The sequence below is a fragment of the Aquarana catesbeiana genome, linkage group LG07 (assembly GCF_042186555.1).
Source record: "Aquarana catesbeiana isolate 2022-GZ linkage group LG07, ASM4218655v1, whole genome shotgun sequence".
In the NCBI taxonomy this organism is placed as follows: Eukaryota; Metazoa; Chordata; class Amphibia; order Anura; family Ranidae; genus Aquarana; species Aquarana catesbeiana.
The window spans coordinates 26,441,296-26,459,158 of record NC_133330.1 but is presented as its reverse complement, the minus strand read 5'-3'; the positions used below and the strand labels follow the sequence as shown (position 1 = coordinate 26,459,158).

The 17,863-nt window shown below is 45.6% G+C and overlaps 1 protein-coding gene across 6 annotated transcripts in view; it reads right to left on the bottom strand.

The window, feature by feature from the left end:
• Positions 1–11,766, bottom strand: part of QRICH1 (glutamine rich 1) — a 66,292-nt gene extending 54,526 nt beyond the window's left edge. For all 6 annotated transcript variants that reach the window (XM_073591821.1, XM_073591822.1, XM_073591824.1 and 3 more), the window contains exon 1: positions 11,503–11,766. The gene's annotated coding sequence lies outside the window, so the exon portion shown is untranslated. The remainder of the gene's footprint in view (positions 1–11,502) is intronic.
• Positions 11,767–17,863: the final 6,097 nt, after the last annotated feature.

Genomic DNA, 17,863 nt, shown 5'->3' with positions numbered 1-17,863 from the left:
CCGTGTCTGAACGGACACACACACAGAGCAGCGGCCCGGCTGCCACCACACCACAGCAGGCTGTTTGACAGGAGAGAAGGCTCCAGACTGCTCTGTAAAAGCACTGCACAGAGCAGGCAAGTATAACAGGTTTGTTATTTTTAAAGAAAATAATGACCTTTACCACACCCACTCATCCCTGTTTTTTTAAAAACTGGCACCTTTAAGATGCCAGTAATCCGGGAAGTGATGTCATGACATCCCTTCCAGAATACTAGATCCGAGAACCGAACCAAGCATCGGCTTTGCTTGGGTCTTTGACCAGCCGGCGGACGTGCCGGCTGGTTGCTCGGGCCTCCCGGTGGGACGGGAGAGCCCGGGCGAGCGGCAGAAGGCGGCAAGAGGGAGACGTCCCCTTCCCGTTGCTTGTAATAACAGCCGAGCGGCTGCGGAGCCGTGTCGGTTGTTATTACAATAAAGCCGACTGTCCGCTCTAAAGAACGGTACTGGGGTGATGCATGCATGACCCCGGTAAAACACCGTGAAGCAATATCGGTCAGTTTTTTGACCGATACTTCTAAACAAGTGAACATCGCGCGCCGATAATTGGTCGATCCCTAAACTCCTGCACATGCGCCGGGGTGATGTCATTTCAGCCTGGCCAATGAATACATGAGAAGATCAGTAGCCGGGTTAAGACCAACCGAAGGAGGTCAGTGGCCATTGAGGGAGCTTTGGGATACCGCAGTGCTGGAGTAAAGGCTAAAGTGATGCTACAGTTCTGAGTCTTCTCTTCGGGTCCTTCTTTAGGTGTCTACGTCAATGCCTGCATGACATGGATACGTCCTACTGGATGGGAGGGGTCCCCTTAGGATCCAGCAGACAAACGCAAGGGACTAGAAAACTTGCATTGCAGCACTTGGATCAGTGGTAAAGCCCCTCCACCCCCAATCCCAACCGGAACTAAAGGAGATTGCATGATCAAAGTGTATAGTGTATGGTCAGCTTTAGGCTCCGAACACGCCCAGGGTGTCACGCTGGGACACAGCGATTGTGTCTGTGCAGCCATGTGTCACAATAGACGCAGGTGGTACGAAGCAAAGAGGAGAAATTGCTGGAACTGATAGCAGAAGTTCTAACATGTGGCTGAGCAAATGCAACGGAGACTTAAAGGGACCAGTGCCCAAGTTATCCTGGGAATTGTACCTATTGGAGGTGGAGAGCCGTGGAGCAGCGTAGCAGTTTACTGAATGCAATATAAGGCTTGTTTTTATGCTACAGTGCCTCGAAAAAGTATTCAAACCCCTTGAAATTTTCCACATTTTGTCTTGTTACAACCAAAAACGTAAATGTGTTTTATTGAGATTTTATGTGACAGACCAACACAATGTGGCCCATAATTGTGAAGTAGAAGGAAAATGGTTTTCATTTTTTTTACAAATAAAATGTGAAAAGTGTGGGGGGTACATTTGTATTCAGCCCCTTCAGTCAATACTTTGAAGAACCTCCTTTCACTGCAATTACAGCTGCAAGTCTTTTTGGGGATGTCTCTAGCTTTGCACATCTAGAGAGGGACATTTTTGCCCATTCTTCTTTGCAAAATATCTCAAGCTCTGTCAGATTGGAGAGTGTCTGAACAGCATCCTGTATTTGGCTCCATCCATCTTCCCTGTCCCTGCTGAAGAAAAGCATCCCCACAGAATGATGCTTCCACCACCATGTTTCACGGTTGGGATGGTGTGTTCAGGGTGATGTGCAGTGTTAGTTTTCTGCCACACATAGCATTTTGCTTTTAGGCCAAAATTTTGGTCTCATCTGACTAGAGCACCTTCTTCCACATGTTTGCTGTGTCCCCCACATGGCTTCTCGCAAACTGCAAATGGGACTTCTTATGACTTTCTTTCAACAATGTCTTTCTTCTTGTCACTCTTCCATAAAGGTCAGATTTGTGGAGAACACGACTAATAGTTGTCCTGTGGACAGATTCTCCCACCTGAGCTGTGGATCTCTGCAGCTCCTCCAGAGTTACCATGGACCTCTTGGCTCTTCTCTGATGAATGCTCTCCTTGCCCGGTCTGTCAGTTTAGGTGGACGGCCATGTCTTGGTAGGTTTGCAGTTGTACCATACTCTTTCCATTTTCCGATGGATTGAACAGTTCTCCGTGAGATATTCAAAGCTTGGGATATATACTTTTTTATAACCTAACCCTGCTTTAAAACTTCTCCACAACTTTATCCCTGACCTGTCTGGTGTGTTCCTTAGCCTTCATGATGCCGTTTTTTTCACCAAGGTTTAATAACAAACCTGAGGGCTTCACAGAACAGCTGTATTTATACTGAGATAAAAATTACACACAGGTATTTACCAATTAAGTGACTTCTGAAGGCAATTGGTTCCACTAGATTTTAGTTGGGGGGGTATCAGAGTATAAGGGGCTGAATAAAAATCCCCCCCACACTTTTCACATATTTGTAAATAAATGTAAAAAACATTTTCCCCCTTCATCTTCCAGGACAGCTACTTGAGAGATGATTTGCTCCGCCTTCTACAGAAAACACAAATCAGACACAATTTAAAAAGCTTTAAAAGGTTTTGTGTTTCCAGGGCCTCCAGGAAGTGCACACCGAAATGTTTATTTTTTTTCCATTAGTCTGATAACTGTGGTTGGTGGACCCCCTTTTTGGAATATGGCTAGACTAAGTTGTGGCTATGTGTGCTAGATTTTTTCCTATTGAAAAGGTTTTCCCTTTTTTTTTCTGTAGATTGTGGTTTACTTGCCATGTTTTACTTTAAACAGGCAACTCCCACTCCCCTCAGGTCTGCAGTGTGTCCTGCCAGGATGGACATAGGAGGAGAGGATGGGTGGGAGTTAGCTCCCTGACATTCATACTCCTCGCAAGGTATAACAAAATGGCGTCGGATGTCACACTTCCGGTGACGTGTCAAGATGGTGCCCAAACTTGGAAGTGGCAGGATGCATTTCTGGACCTTTTATTCCGACCTAGCCATGCAAGGATGGGCTGTCTGGGCGACCGCTGCTAGAGGCACAGGGAGCTCTACTGGTACACACAGGCAAGCTCCTGGCCTAGCGGCGTGGCACGCGGGATCAGAGCTCCTTTATTATAGCAGCCTTCCCTGCCTGCTAGGGGTTTGTCCTCATGGACATCCCTACAGATGGTTCACCCGCTCAGACTGATCCAGCGGCTGCATCCAATTCCAACGCTGCTCCCAAGGTATATGTCTCTCCTGATTACAATATATGAGAGCTAACAGAGCAGGGATTTGGTGGTTTTATCACATTCAGTGAGAAAAGTATTTTCCTTATACGCTTTTTCCCCTCTGCTTGTTTCCTGGGCTGACAAACCTAAGAAAAAAAAAAAAAAAGTGTGTGAACTGTAGGTCTAGGCTTCCTGATAACTGTAAAAAGCTTGTGAACGTTGTATTTCTTCAGTGGCAGGTTCTGATTCTGTTGCCTCATTAAAGGAACTGATGGCTTCTATGAAAAAGGTAGTTTCCTCTTTTCAGTCCTTTAACGATAAGTTAGCAGACCTAAGTCCTTCCACTTCAAAGTCTGTGACGGTAATTCAGGAGCCTTCAGTAACGGCTAGATCTCTACCTCCCTTAGTATCAGAGATCGTTAGTTCACAGACGGTTTCTGACCTGGAAGAGGGAGAGAACTCACTATCTACATCTGACGAGGAGTCTGCATCAGAAGTAGAAGAGAGACTGTTAGCTCAGCTAGATATCCTTTTCCTATTGAAGATATTGATGAACTGTTAAAAGCAGTTTATACTTCTGAACAGATCGAGATGCCGCAGCAGACTCCGTCTGTTCAGAATAAAATGTACAGGGACCTGCAGGGACATAAACCTAGGTCTTTTTCAATAAATCATTCTCTCAAAAGACATGATCCTTTAAGTGGAAAGAACCTGAAAGGTGGTTGTTCCGGTCTAGAGGACATAAGAGAAGCTTTCCCTTTCAGTCCGACTTTGAAGAGGTGTTTTTCAAATGTCCAAGATAAAATGCTCCTATGTCACAGGTATCTAAAAAAAGTCAGCTCTCTCGTTTGAGGATTCTGGAGGATCAAATGGACAGGAAGGCTGATGCTCTGCTATGTAAAGCCTGAGGTGCCTCTGCTTTTTCTGCTGGTCCAGCCCTAGCATCCACTTGTGTCTCTAGGAATCTGGAAGTGCTAGTTCAAAGGCTGGATGATCTTCTTTCCTCCGGCACTACTGTGGAGGAGGTCAGGGAGTCTCTCCCCCTTATTGACAAGTCGGTTGCATTTCTGGCTGATGCGGCAGCAGATACAATTAGATCAGTGGCGAGAACGTCAGCACTCGTTAATTGCACAAGATGAGCCATCTGGGTGAAATCCTGGGAGGGAGATCTAACCTCCAAGAATAAACTGTGGGGATTCCCTTTGAGGGCAAGCTTTTATTCGGTTCCACCTTAGAGGAAGTCTTAGTTCGTTCCTCAGAGAAAAGTAAACAGTTCCTGTCTTCTCAGAGGAATAGGCCCCAGAGTAAAGCCTCGTACACACAATCCGATTGTTGGCAGGGGATTGTCTGTTGACAGACTGTTGTCCTAAAATCTGACCGTTAGTACGCTCCATCTGACAATTGTTGTCCAACTTTTGGCCAACAAATGTTGGGTGGCAGGCTAGTAAATTTTTGGCGGACTACAGTCTGTTGTCTGATTTTTGTATCGTCAGTACACACAAATCCATCACACAAAAGTTGAAAGTACAAACACGCATGCTCGGAATCAATGCTCACAAGTGTTAATTTAGTCAACCAAAACAACTAAAACATTTTAGTCAACTAAATGAATACTATTTTAGTCGACTAAAATACGACTAAAGCTAAAACAATTGGGATAACTAACATACCACTAAAACTAAAAGCCATTTTAGTCAAAAGACGGACTAAAACTAAATTGCAATTACTGAAATGTACTGGAGATTTTAGTCGACTAAATACGACTATAACAATTGCAGAAGACTAAAATGGGACTAAAACTAAAATGCCATTTTAGTCCTAAGACTAAAATTAACACTGATGCTCAAACACTAAAATTAGCAGAAGGGGCCCAAAGGGTGGTGCTCAAGAGCTGAAATTCCTCGTAGTACGTCACTACATTCGCGTTTGTTGGCCGACAATTGTGTGCCGTTAGTATGCAAGACAAGATCCAGGCACACGCCCTGAAGACAAAAATCAGATGCTCGGTTGGCCAACAATCAGATTGTGTGTACAAGGCTTAGGAGGCCTTTTTGTAGCTTCTAGAACAAAGCTAATTTTAAGACCAGTGGTAAACAGACCAAAAAGAAAAAGTCATTTAAGAAGGACAAGGCAAAAGTCTTTGCTCCTTCAGCCCCTACTGAGAATGTCCAGTGACACCAGGTTGGGGGTAGGAGGAAGGCTGACCCATTTCGCCAAAGACTGGGCAGAGGTCACCAAGAATCCTTTTACCCTCCAGATCATAGAAGAAGGATACAGGTTGGAATTCAGACTCCTCCCCCCAAAGATTTTTTTCTCACTCCTCTGCCCAGGGACCAAGAGAGACAGCAGGCAATGTTGGATCTGATCTCTCTGTGGGAATCGGAACAGGTAATTTCTCCTGTACTGAAGGATCAAAAATTTCAAGGGTTCTACTCTCACGTTTTTCTTGTGAAGAAAGCTTCCGGCAGTTTTCAGGTTCTTAGTTTACAGATGATTCCAGATGGAAAGTATTTACTCAGTCAGAAATCTGTTGATTCCAGAAATTTTCATGGTAGCTCTGGATCTTCAGGACGCTTACCTGTTCCAATCTACCAGAATCATCAGATTCCTGAGATTTGCGATCCTCACAGAAAACGGTCTACGACATTGGCAGTTCAGAGCCCTTCCTTTTGGTCTATCGGCAGCCCCCGAGAATTTTCATGAAAATCATGGCCTATTTTCGGATACAAAAGATCTCAATCGTTCCATATCTGGACAATTTTTTGTTCTTCACCAAGGAGAAAGAGAACCTTTTACAGGATCCACAGTTAATTTTGCAGACCTTTTGGAAGTTGGGCTGAAAGGTCCATCTGGAGAAGTCTTGCTTGCTTCCCCTCCCGGAAGGTTCTCTTTTTGGGTTACCTGATAAACTCAGTCACCCAAAAGAGTTTTCTTCCAGTGGTAAAGATAGCAAAGATCCTTCTCTCCGTGCGGAGTTTCAGGTTACTCCCGCAACCATCCCTTCGTCAAATTATGCAGTTACTGGGCTTAATGTCTGCGGTGATTCCAGCAGTGCCATGGGCCCAATTGCATTCCAGGCCCCATTCAGGGATTTCTTTTGCGTCATTGGGATCGTAGAAAAGACTCCCTGAATCAGCTTGCTCCACTTTCAGGAGATTATTCTCTCAATCTGTCCTGGTGGGAGCAGCCGGAACATCTGCAGGGAGGGAAGACTTGGGCACAGTATTCCCCAATAAAAAAGATCACAGATGCCAGCCTGTGGGGGTGGGGAGCTCATTCAGGGGACTTGCAGGCTCAGGGCTCCTGGCTGCCAGAAGAGGTAGCCCAGTCCTCAAACTTCAGAGAACTTTTAGCTGTGGGGAAGGCTTTAGTAGCTCTGGAGGCGGGAGTCAATGCAAGGGTCCTGTTGATTCTTTCAGACAATGCCACAACCATGGCATACCTTAACAAGCAGGGGGGGCACTCGCTCAGACAGGCTTCTATTGATGAGCCAGCCGATTCTTACCTAGCCAGAAAACAAGGTTTCTTCAGTCAGGGCAGTTCACATCAGTGGGACTGCAAATGTTCTGGCAGACTATCTGAGCAGAGTAAGTATCTGCTGCAGCAATTGTGAACTGAACCAAGAAACTTTTCAGGAGATCATATTGAAGTGGGGTGTTCCCAAAGTGGATCTTTTTGCATCCACTCTCAACAGGAAGCTTCCATCTTTCTTCTCACTGAAAAGAGAGGTGGAGTCCTTAGGGACGAATGCGCTCAGTTTCCTGTGGGATTTCACTCTGGCCTGTGCCTTCCCTCCATTGCCCCTGGCAATTCGGAAGATTATTCAGGAACGAGCAGAAGTTGTCCTGGTAGCCCCTTGGTGGCCCAGGAGGCATTGAATCTCCGCACTGAAAGTACTTTTGATGCTGGAGCAAAGGGGCCTTCTCCATCAAGGACCAGTACTCTATCCAAGCCCTCAGACTTACCATTTGACGGTCTGGAGGCTGAGCAGTGCATCCTACAACTAAAAGGGTGTTCAGTCAAAGTTATTGAGACTATTCTAGACAGCCGTAAGTTAGTCACTAGAAAGATTTATGGGAAAGTTTGGAAGACTTGTTTTCTGGCAGAAGAAAGCAGTTGTCTCCTTTTCTATCCCCTGTATACTGGATTTCTTACAGAAAGGGGTGGGGAAAAGGGCTGTCAGCACCCTTAGGGTTCAGGCTGCTGCCTGCTCTCTGTTCATGGAAAAAAAGACTAGCTGAGGAGCCTTTAACAGATTTCTCTCAGCAAGAGCTAGACGCACACCCAAAAATATCAAACAGACCCCCCCCACCCCCACCCCCGGGCGGGATCTGCCGTTCATACTGAATGCCCTTACCAGGGCTCCCTTTGAGCCATTAGATGAGGCCTCTTTGAAATGGATTACTTTAAAGATGACCTTTCTTTTGGTCAAAACTTTGGGGAGAAGGATTTCTGATTTGGAGACCCTCTCTTGTAAAGACCCTTTCTTGAGAATTTTAGATGACAGTGATTAGTCCTGATCCTTTGTACTTAACCAAAGTCTCGTCCAATTTTCACAGATTCCCAGGAGGTAGTTCTTCCTAGTCTTTGTTCTTCCCCCAGGAATTCAGGAGGAGGAAAGATTAATCTTGGATGAAGAGATGTCTTCTACATTATTTAGAAGTGTCTAGTGAGTTTAGGAAATCCTCCCAACTCCCGATTTCATTTAGTGGCCCCAAAAAGGGCGCTAAAGCATCCAGGGGGTTCCATTTCCAGATTGATAAGGGAAGCTATTCTCTGAAGCTTACAGGTCGTCAGGTCAAACCCCTCCTACCAGAGTTGGAGCTCATTCTACTAGATCTCTGTCCGCATCATAGGCTAGAGCAGTGATGGCGAACCTTGGCACCCCAGATGTTTTGGAACTACATTTCCCATGATGCTCAACTACACTGCTGAGTGCATGAGCATCATGGCAAATGTAGTTCCAAAACATCTGGGGTGCCAAGGTTCGCCATCACTGGGCTAGAGTCTCCACCTCATCACTTTAAACCCGAACACCTTTGAATTACACAGGTTCTGAGGCTAATTAAATGCAGATAAGGCACAGAGTTTTGTTACCACCTTAATCAGCCACAGAACCTGTGTAATTCATATGTGTTCGGGTTTAAAGTGATGAGGTGGCAATCATATCATAGGCAGAAAGAGCAGGAGCATCATGGGAAGAAATATCCGAAGCTGCTGTCTGGTCCTCCTTTCATCAAGTATTATAGAGAGTGTCTGATTTGTGTCTCCTGTAGAAGGCAAAGCCAATCATCTCTTAAGTAGCTGTCCCAGAAGATTCTTGGATATACCGTCAACGGTAAGTCTAACGGAAGGGGGTTATCATTTTCCTTCCACTTCACAATTATGCGGCACTTTGTGTTGGTCTATCACATAAAATCCCAATAAAATACATTTACGTTTTCGGTTGCAACATGACAAAATGTGGAAAATTTCAAAACACAGCAAAGACAAAAACACTCCCTAGGCACACAGTTAACCCTTTGGTCGCCCCTGTTAACCCCTTCCCTGCCAGTGTCATTAGTACAGTGACAGTGCATATTTTTTTTAGCATTGATCTCTGTATTAGTGTCACTGGTTCCCACAAAGTGTCAGTTAGTATCCGACTGTCCGCCGCGATATCGCAGTCCCGCTATAAGCCCCGATTCACATTGATGCTACTTTGAAATCGTGTTACTTCACTTGAAGCATCGCGATTTCAAAGTAGCAGGTCAGCGCGATTTCAGGTGCTACTTGAAAGACATCTGTGCGGCTTCATGCTCAGATGTCTATTGAAGTTGCACCTGAAAAATCGGCAAAAGTAGTGCAGGAAATGCTTTTGCAAATTGGTGCCGCGCTGCAACAATTGGAACGGTGCCATTGCCAGCAATAGGCTGCGACTTATCATGCGATGTGACCTGTCAAATCGCACGACGACTCGCTCTGAAGTGAACGAGGGTGGAGTTGCTGATATTGCTAGTAAAAAAAAAAAACAATAATAACAAAAGTGTGTATATATTCCATAGTTTGTAGAAGCTATAACTTTTGCACAAAACAATATACGCGTATTGGAATTTTTTTTCCCCTCCAAAATTATGTAGCAGAATAAATATTGGCCTAAATTGATGAGGAAATTAGATTTTTTTTTTTTTTTTTTTTTTGTAAGTCTTTTTTTTTTTTATTTATAGCACACACAGAGCTAAGAGTTCATGTAGACGGGCGCTGTTTATACCAGTCTCTAAAACACTCAAACACAGTTCAGGACCTTCCCTATTCACCTCAATGGTGTAGGGTGGATGACGGGGGGGGGGGGGGGGGGGGGTGTAGCAGGTATCTGATTTTGACAGCTACCTGCTTGCCACAGCGCTTGGGAACGGAAGTCTCTCCCCCCCCCCCCCCAGTCTTCTGGGACACCAACAGGTCCCAGAAGACTGCATCCACCATTCACAATGAAGCATATTTGCGTGCATTAGTGCAAATACAGCTGTGTCCAGAGCACGCGGCTAATGGAAAGCTCTCGACTGCTGCTTGCGATCGGGAGCTTTCCGATCAAGTGGCTGCCGTGACAGCCAATCACATCGTCATAAACCCCGCCCTGTTTTACCAAACCCCTTAAAGGGCCAGTAGGCGCTGGCTCAAAGGAGTTAAAAGAGGTTGTAAAGGTTCGTGCCTTTTCACCTTAATGCATCCTATGCATTAAGGTGAAAAAACACCTGTCAGTGACCGCCCCCCCCCCCCCCGTCTTACTTACCTAAACCCTCGAACTTGTCCCACAGGGATGCCCTCTCTCTCTCTGGCTGGGGTTCTTGATTGGATAGATTGATAGCAGCGCAGCCATTGGCTCCCGCTGCTGTCAATCAAATCCAATGATGCGGGCGCCGCGTCCTGCATTCGGCGTTTATGGACGCTGAATGCTGGACCCGGGAGCGAACCCGCAAGGAACCCCCCCCCCCCCGGGAGAGCGCTTCCCCCGGGGGGTTTATCTAATGCGTTGGGGGAGGGGAGTCATGAGAGCCGCTGTGGGAACCCAGAAGAGGAGGATCGGGGCCACTCTGTGCAAAATGAGCTGCACAGTGGAGGTATGTGTTTTTTTTTATTTTTTTAATAGAGATAGATATATAGATAGAGATATATAGATAGAGATATATAGATAGAGATATATAGATATATATATCTCTATCTATCTATCTATATCTATATATAAATTTTGTAGAATCAGATTGTATCCTATATGGACAGAGCATATGCTAAGAAAACAAAAACAACGCTCTTAATTCCCATTTTGACTTCCCTTTTAAGTGACACTAAAGGTTCGTTTTTGTGATATAGATAGAGAGAGATATCTCTCTCTATCTATATCACAAAAACGAACCTTTAGTGTCACTTAAAAGGGAAGTCAAAATGGGAATTAAGAGCGTTGTTTTTGTTTTCTTAGCATATGCTCTGTCCATATAGGATACAATCTGATTCTACAAAATAAATTATATATATATATATATATATATATATATATATATATATATATATATTACCATTAATAGTGGGCCTTGATTTGATACTATGCGACTGTATTGTGATGGTTTGTCCTATTACATTGTTGGATGGGAGATCTAATGTACGACAAACCAACAGTCTAAGGACGACAAACCATTACAATACAGTCACATATCAAAATCAAGGCCCTCTAATAATGGCAGAAGAAAAAAAAAAATGGTTATATATAACAATCAGATGGTAGGGTCAGCTATAGATGAAGCCCCGCCCATACTGTCACGTGACTCCTCCCCCCTGCTCAGTGAATGAGCCTCTTTTTTTTTTCCAGCGCGCGCTCCCGCCAGCTCAGTCTTTTTCACCCGTGTGGCCCCGCCCCTCCCCTGGAGAAGCCGCGCAGGCGCGCTCCCTGGGCTCTCCAGAAACCTCCGCGGGCGGTCACGTGACCCGCCGCACACTCTCACCAGATGTCTCAGAGATAAAATAAAAAAAAAAAAAAAATACATGAATAAAATCTCCGAGGAGTCGGCGGGGAGCGAACTGCGCGGTCACGCGCCTGTGTGACGTGTCGCGAGCCGGCGGACCCCGCGCTTTTTTCCTCTCTTAGTAGCTGGTACGCGGGGGCGCGCCTTAAGGCAGTGACAGGCGAGTGTCGGGAGCGCGCGCAATGTGGAGAATACACAAGGGGGGGGATGGGGGGGTACGGATAGAAGCGGGGGGGGTTCCCTCTCCCCCGGGCTGTGGAGAAGACGGGGACGGCGGAGGGCCTCGGCTGGTCCCGCCCGGATCACTCACCTCCCCGCCCGCTTGTTGTCCGGAGACAGCTGCGTGTCTCCCGTCCTTCTCCTTCCTCCTCCTCCCCGGCCCGGCTCTCTCCTCCTCCTCACACCCGGCGGGCCCGGCTCCGTTCCCCGCTTCCTTCTCCCGGGGTGGGGGGGGTCTCGGCTTCTTCTCCTCGGTCGGGTAGATTATTTTCGCCTCACAGCTCCCTGGGCGCCATCTTACATTCACAGCCCGTCAGCCAATCGCGGCCCCGGTGCTCGGCCTCGCGAGCTCTGAGGGGGGAAATCTCGCGAGAAGACGAGGGGCGGCCCCCGGGTACACTTAAAGGGGACGCGCCGCCCTGGAGATCGGAGGAGGAGGAGGATCACCCGGGTCATCAATCCGCCTTCAATCCTTCTCTGTGCCCGTTATTATAAATAAATCACTAACCTCTCCTACAGAAAAGTATCATTGCCCGGCTGTCATCCTGGGGTGGGGTATATATTGTTGCTGGAGTGGGTCCAGTGTTGCTGCTCGGGTCTATAGTATTGCTGGGGATCTATTGTTGCTGGGGGGTGTCTAGTGTTGGGGGAGGATCTATTGTTACTGGGGAGGAATGTATTGGTGCAGAGGATTTATTTTACTGGTTTTCTTCTTACCATTAACAAAGTCAATAAATATTATTTACCACCACAAAATTATACCTTATTCTGTAGTCTCTAAAAGGGCAGTACTGGAAGGTGAGTAGGAGGTGAAACCAAGGGACGGTGCTCGGAGGTGAGTAATAGGTGGAACCAAGGGACGGTGCTCGGAGGTGGAACCAAGGGACGGTGTTTGGAGGTGAGTAATAAGTGGAACCATGGGACGGTGCTCGGAGGTGGAACCAAGGGACGGTGCTTGGAGGTAAGTAAGAGGTGGAACCAAGGGACGGTGCTCGGAGGTGGAACCAAGGGACGGTGCTCGGAGGTGGAACCAAGGGACGGTGCTCGGAGGTGGAACCAAGGGACGGTGCTCGGAGGTGGAACCAAGGGACAGTGCCCGGAGGTGGAACCAAGGGACAGTGCTCGGAGGTGGAACCAAGGGACAGTGCTCGGAGGTGGAACCAAGGGACAGTGCTCGGAGGTGGAACCAAGGGACAGTGCTCGGAGGTGGAACCAAGGGACAGTGCTCGGAGAGTAAGAGGTGGAACCAAGGGACTGTGCTCGGAGAGTAAGAGGTGGAACCAAGAGATGGTGCTCGGAGGTGAGTAAGAGGTGGAACCAAGGGACGGTGCTCGGAGGTGAGTAAGAGGTGGAACCAAGGGACGGTGCTCGGAGGTGAGTAAAGGGTGGAACCAAGGGACGGTGCTCGGAGGTAAGTAAAAGGTGGAACCAAGTGACGGTGCTTGGAGGTGGAACCAAGGGATGGTGCTCGTAGAGTAAGAGGTGGAACCAAGGGACGGTGCTCGGAGGTGAGTAAAAGCTGGCACCAAGGGACGGTGCTCGGAGGTAAGTAAAAGGTGGAACCAAGGGACGGTGCTCGGAGGTAAGTAAAAGGTGGAACCAAGGGACGGTGCTCGGAGGTGAGTAAAAGGTGGCACCAAGGGACGGTGCTCGGAGGTAAGTAAAAGGTGGAACCAAGGGACGGTGCTCGGAGGTGAGTAAAAGGTGGCACCAAGGGACGGTGCTCGGAGGTAAGTAAAAGGTGGAACCCAGGGACGGTGCTCGGAGGTGGGGGGGCGGAGGCAAAAAGTAACTGAGAAGGGGGGAGTTCTTGCACCTACTCTGAGGAAAAATAATCAAATAAATTCCTGGCTTGTATGTTGTCTGATTGTCATACTGATTCTCGGGATTCAACAATAGCAAAGACAAGCATCATTGGCTTGATGGTTGCTTGGCTGTCATGCTGACTCCAAAAGCTGTGATGCTTCAATTAGCCAGTATTTATTATACTCATTTATAGAGGTGGAGCTTACAGAGGACCAATCACAGCTATCTCAAGGCTATAGCCCTATCATAAGCATATAAGACACCATGGGACCAATGTAAAAACAATAAATAATATATATAGAGAGAGAACAACACAATTTGAATAAATGTGTAAAGTGTCCAATGAATATCATTAAAAAAAACAATTGTGTAAATGAAAGTCCCCACATGTAGTAAAATATCAGGTGCAAGAAATAAAAATTCCAAAAATAAACCACGTGTGTCTGCATTATAATTATAACCACGGTGTACTCCAATCCACAGCCTGTCCAGGAAATGCTCCGCACTCACCTGATGTCATTGACCTCGTGTCACATGACAGTCAAAGCACTTGTCACTCCTTAGGGGCCAGGACCTCTGGATAGGAACCATTGGATTAACCTCCACTTCTCCCAGACAGATGTCCCCAATGGAAGGTCCGCCAAACACATTGCTCAGGTCATCTGAATATATCAGGGTTGTTAGAGAGAGGAGTGCTCTCAATGCATAAAACCGTTTTATTTCTTTTTAAAAAGGCATAAAAAAAAACTATTGCACTAATGTAAAATATCAATCACAGCTAATGGAAGAGCCGCCGGTTACCCAGCATGCCTTCCGGCCAGACCGGAAGTGACATAACGGACGTTCCTACTAACGCGTTTCGTCATCAATATAAGACAGGACCAGTATTTTTATTTTTTGCACTGAGAAAACATATACATACGCAATGGTGGGTAAGGTGAACCCATGGCCCAAATGCTGCCTGCTAACTTTGTAGACTCCTGAAATTTGGGTTCACTATGATAATATGTTACAGGTGTTGCTACAAAATAACACATTTCCAGGATAAGCTGCTTCCTAGTAAGACTAGCTAAGGGAGTAAAGTGATTGTAAACCTCAGATATGAAATATGAACGGAGCATATCCCTCTATAGCGTGTACTTGTCTCGTTCCAGATCACAAAGTGTCATTTCTGTCTGCTTCCTCTGCTATCAGTGTGAATCACTTCTGTCAAGTTTTCCTGACACCAAGAGATAGAAAGGTGACAGGGGAGGGAGCTCCAGCACATAGCCTGTGATTGACAGTCTCAGCTCTGTTTCTGTGTGATTGGGGGGGGGTGTTTCTTCCCTCTAATTAGCTATCACTGAGCTCTGCAGAGTGTAACTTCAGCTCCCCACCCCTTTCTTTCCGAAAGCTCAGACAATTCCGGAGGGGAGGGATCTCCAGCACACAGCCTGTGATTGACAGCCTAAGGCCCCTTTCACACAGGGCACGTGTTCTGACAGACTCCGCTTTACTCAGCAGGGGATCGCCCCATTGATCTTTGACCTGATTGGTTGCTGGCTGCCTTATTTTATCAGTCTATTTCAACTGATTGGTTGCTATCTTATTTCACTTCTGTTTCCATCATTCATTCCCAGGGGTGCTATAAAAAAATTAAAAAAAGGTAAAGAGTACTGTGCAGGAAAGAAAAGTAAAAGCCTTGGTGTTGTCCATAGCAGGGAAGCTTTATTTATTTTCCAAAAATTACAAAACAAAACCTGATTGGTTGCTCAGAGAAACACCTCTATTTCTTAAAGTATAACTAAAGACTAAACTTTATTTTTTAGTTTTGGATAAAGGGGAGAAGGATTAGAACCCCTGTGACTTTTTTTTTTATTGCTGTCTGTATCCCCATTGATGAGATCCACCCTCTCTTTGTCCTGTTTACCATTATCATTGAAAGTGAAAGTAAAAGAAAATCCCACGTTTTGGGTTGTCCCCCAGAGAAGTAATAGAGGGGAAAAGTTCCAATGGGGACACCAGTTCTGAGGGGCCCCATAACATTCCCTTAATTTGCAGGGATTTCCTCTCACTTCCTGTTTTGGCTATGGGACAGGAAGTAAAGGTAAGTCTTCGCAATGGGACACAGATGGCAAAAAAATAAACCTTCCAGAGGTTACAACCCTCCATTACTCTATCCAATATATATATACACAAAGTTTTGCCAGTAGTTATACTTTAATTAACCCCAAGCAAGCTGAATAATAAAGGCCGGCGTACACGTGAAGCTGTGTCCTTTGAAACCTGAGCCTTTGTTTTGTTTATGTGACATGAAACCTAATTGGTCCACGTCCAAATTTATAAATGGAAATTGGAATGACATGAAGCCGTGAGTTCAAGAGGAGCAAGAGTAATGGCAATACAAGGCCTAATGAAGGATGACCGAGCATATTGTTTATATATGTCTGGCCTGCACTTGCTGGTTTCCCTGAGGTCCGGATGGATATCTCCAGTCTGACCCCTCTATAACACATTATAAATATAAATAAATATATATATATATATATATATATATATATATATATATAGTTTTTTTAATTTTATTTATATATATATATATTAGTCAGAAAGTGGGAAAGAGGGAATGGTCAGAGTGTGCAGACATACAACAGGAGATGATCAGAGACTATGTGCTTGCAACAAGAGATTGGCAAAGAGTGCAGATTTTTTGCAGAAGACGATCAGAAAGTGTAAAGTTACCACAAGATATGATCAGAGAGTGCAGACATAAACAAGATATGACCAGAGAGTGCAGACATAAACAAGATATGACCAGAGAGTGCAGACATGTGAGATATGACCAGAGAGTGCGGACATACAACAAGATATGACCAGAGAGGATGGACATACAAGATATGACCAGAGAGTGCAGACATACAAGATATGACCAGAGAGGATGGACATATAAGATATGACCAGAGAGTGCGGACATACAAGATATGACCAGAGAGTGCAGACATACAACAAGATATGATCAGAGAGTGCGGACATACAAGATATGACCAGAGAGTGCAGACATACAAGATATGACCAGAGAGTGCGGACATACAAGATATGACCAGAGAGTGCAGACATACAAGATATGACCAGAGAGTGCAGACATACAAGATATGATCAGAGAGTGCAGACATACAAGATATGACCAGAGAGTGCAGACATACAACAAGATATGATCAGAGAGTGCGGACATACAAGATATGACCAGAGAGTGCGGACATACAAGATATGACCAGAGAGTGCGGACATACAACAAGATATGACCAGAGAGTGCGGGCAGACAACAAGATATGATCAGAGAGGGCGGACATACAACAGGAGATGGTTAGAGAGTGCGGACATACAACGAGATATGACCAGAGAGTGCGGACATACAAGATATGACCAGAGAGTGCGGACATACGAGATATGACCAGAGAGTGCGGACATACGAGATATGACCAGAGAGTGCGGACATACGAGATATGACCAGAGAGTGCGGACATACGAGATATGACCAGAGAGTGCGGACATACAACAAGATATGACCAGAGAGTGCGGGCAGACAACAAGATATGATCAGAGAGGGCGGACATACAACAGGAGATGGTTAGAGAGTGCAGACATACAACAAGATATGACCAGAGAGTGCAGACATACAACAAGATATGATCAGTGACTACATGCTTGCCATAAGAGATTATTAGAGAGTGCAGATATTTTTTGCAGAAGATGGACAGAGAGTGCGGAAATACAACAGGAGATGGTCAGAGAGTGCAGACATGTTGCAGAAGATGGTCAACAACTGGAAACAGATTACATGAGACTGCTAAAGATCACTGCCTTTAACGGGGCATTAGGGAAACAAAGCATAGAGTGTGCACTAGTTTAGGCCTGATTTACACCTATGCAGGTTGCATATTGCGGGTGCATTTTGCATTTTTCAATACACGCTTTTCATCCATTGAAGTCTATGGAACCAGACCCTTTCCATAAAATGCACAGGATGTGAACTACATCCATAGAAAACCATGTTAAATGGACTGTAGTGTGTTTCTGCAAAACTTAGAACATAAATAGAAATTGATGCATATGCCAATCTGAAAAAGGACACTTTAAAAGGACACTGAAAATGACACTTTTTGAAAAGGATACTTTAATGCACAGCATCTTTTATTGATCAGGGCTATAAAATGGAGAAGATTTCTTATCAAAACAAGTAAAAAATAAGTTATTTCTAGAAAAAAAAATAAAAGAACTTTTGAAAAAAAAAAAACTTTATCTGTCCAGCTGTTTCCTGTGAGATTCTTCCCTCTGCAGCTTTACAAAGTTGTAACAATGTTGCAAAATATTGTCCTGTCTGATTATTTGCCGGGGAAATAGGAGAGCAGAGGAGAGGGCAGGCTGGGGAATGTGTCCTTCCAGCAGATACATGTCAGGGTATTATTTATTGACTTTTTAATATAAAGTAATGATGGCAGCCTGTAGTGTCAGCTCTGGGGGGGATCCTGGGCTCCCTGTAGGGACAGGGCAGCTTTAACACATCCATGTGCTCCTCTTATAACCTCCCACTCTACAACAGCAACACTTCTGCTTAAGGTGGCACGCCTCCTCCTCTCAGCTCTCATCCCCGGCTATGGAGGTTCCCT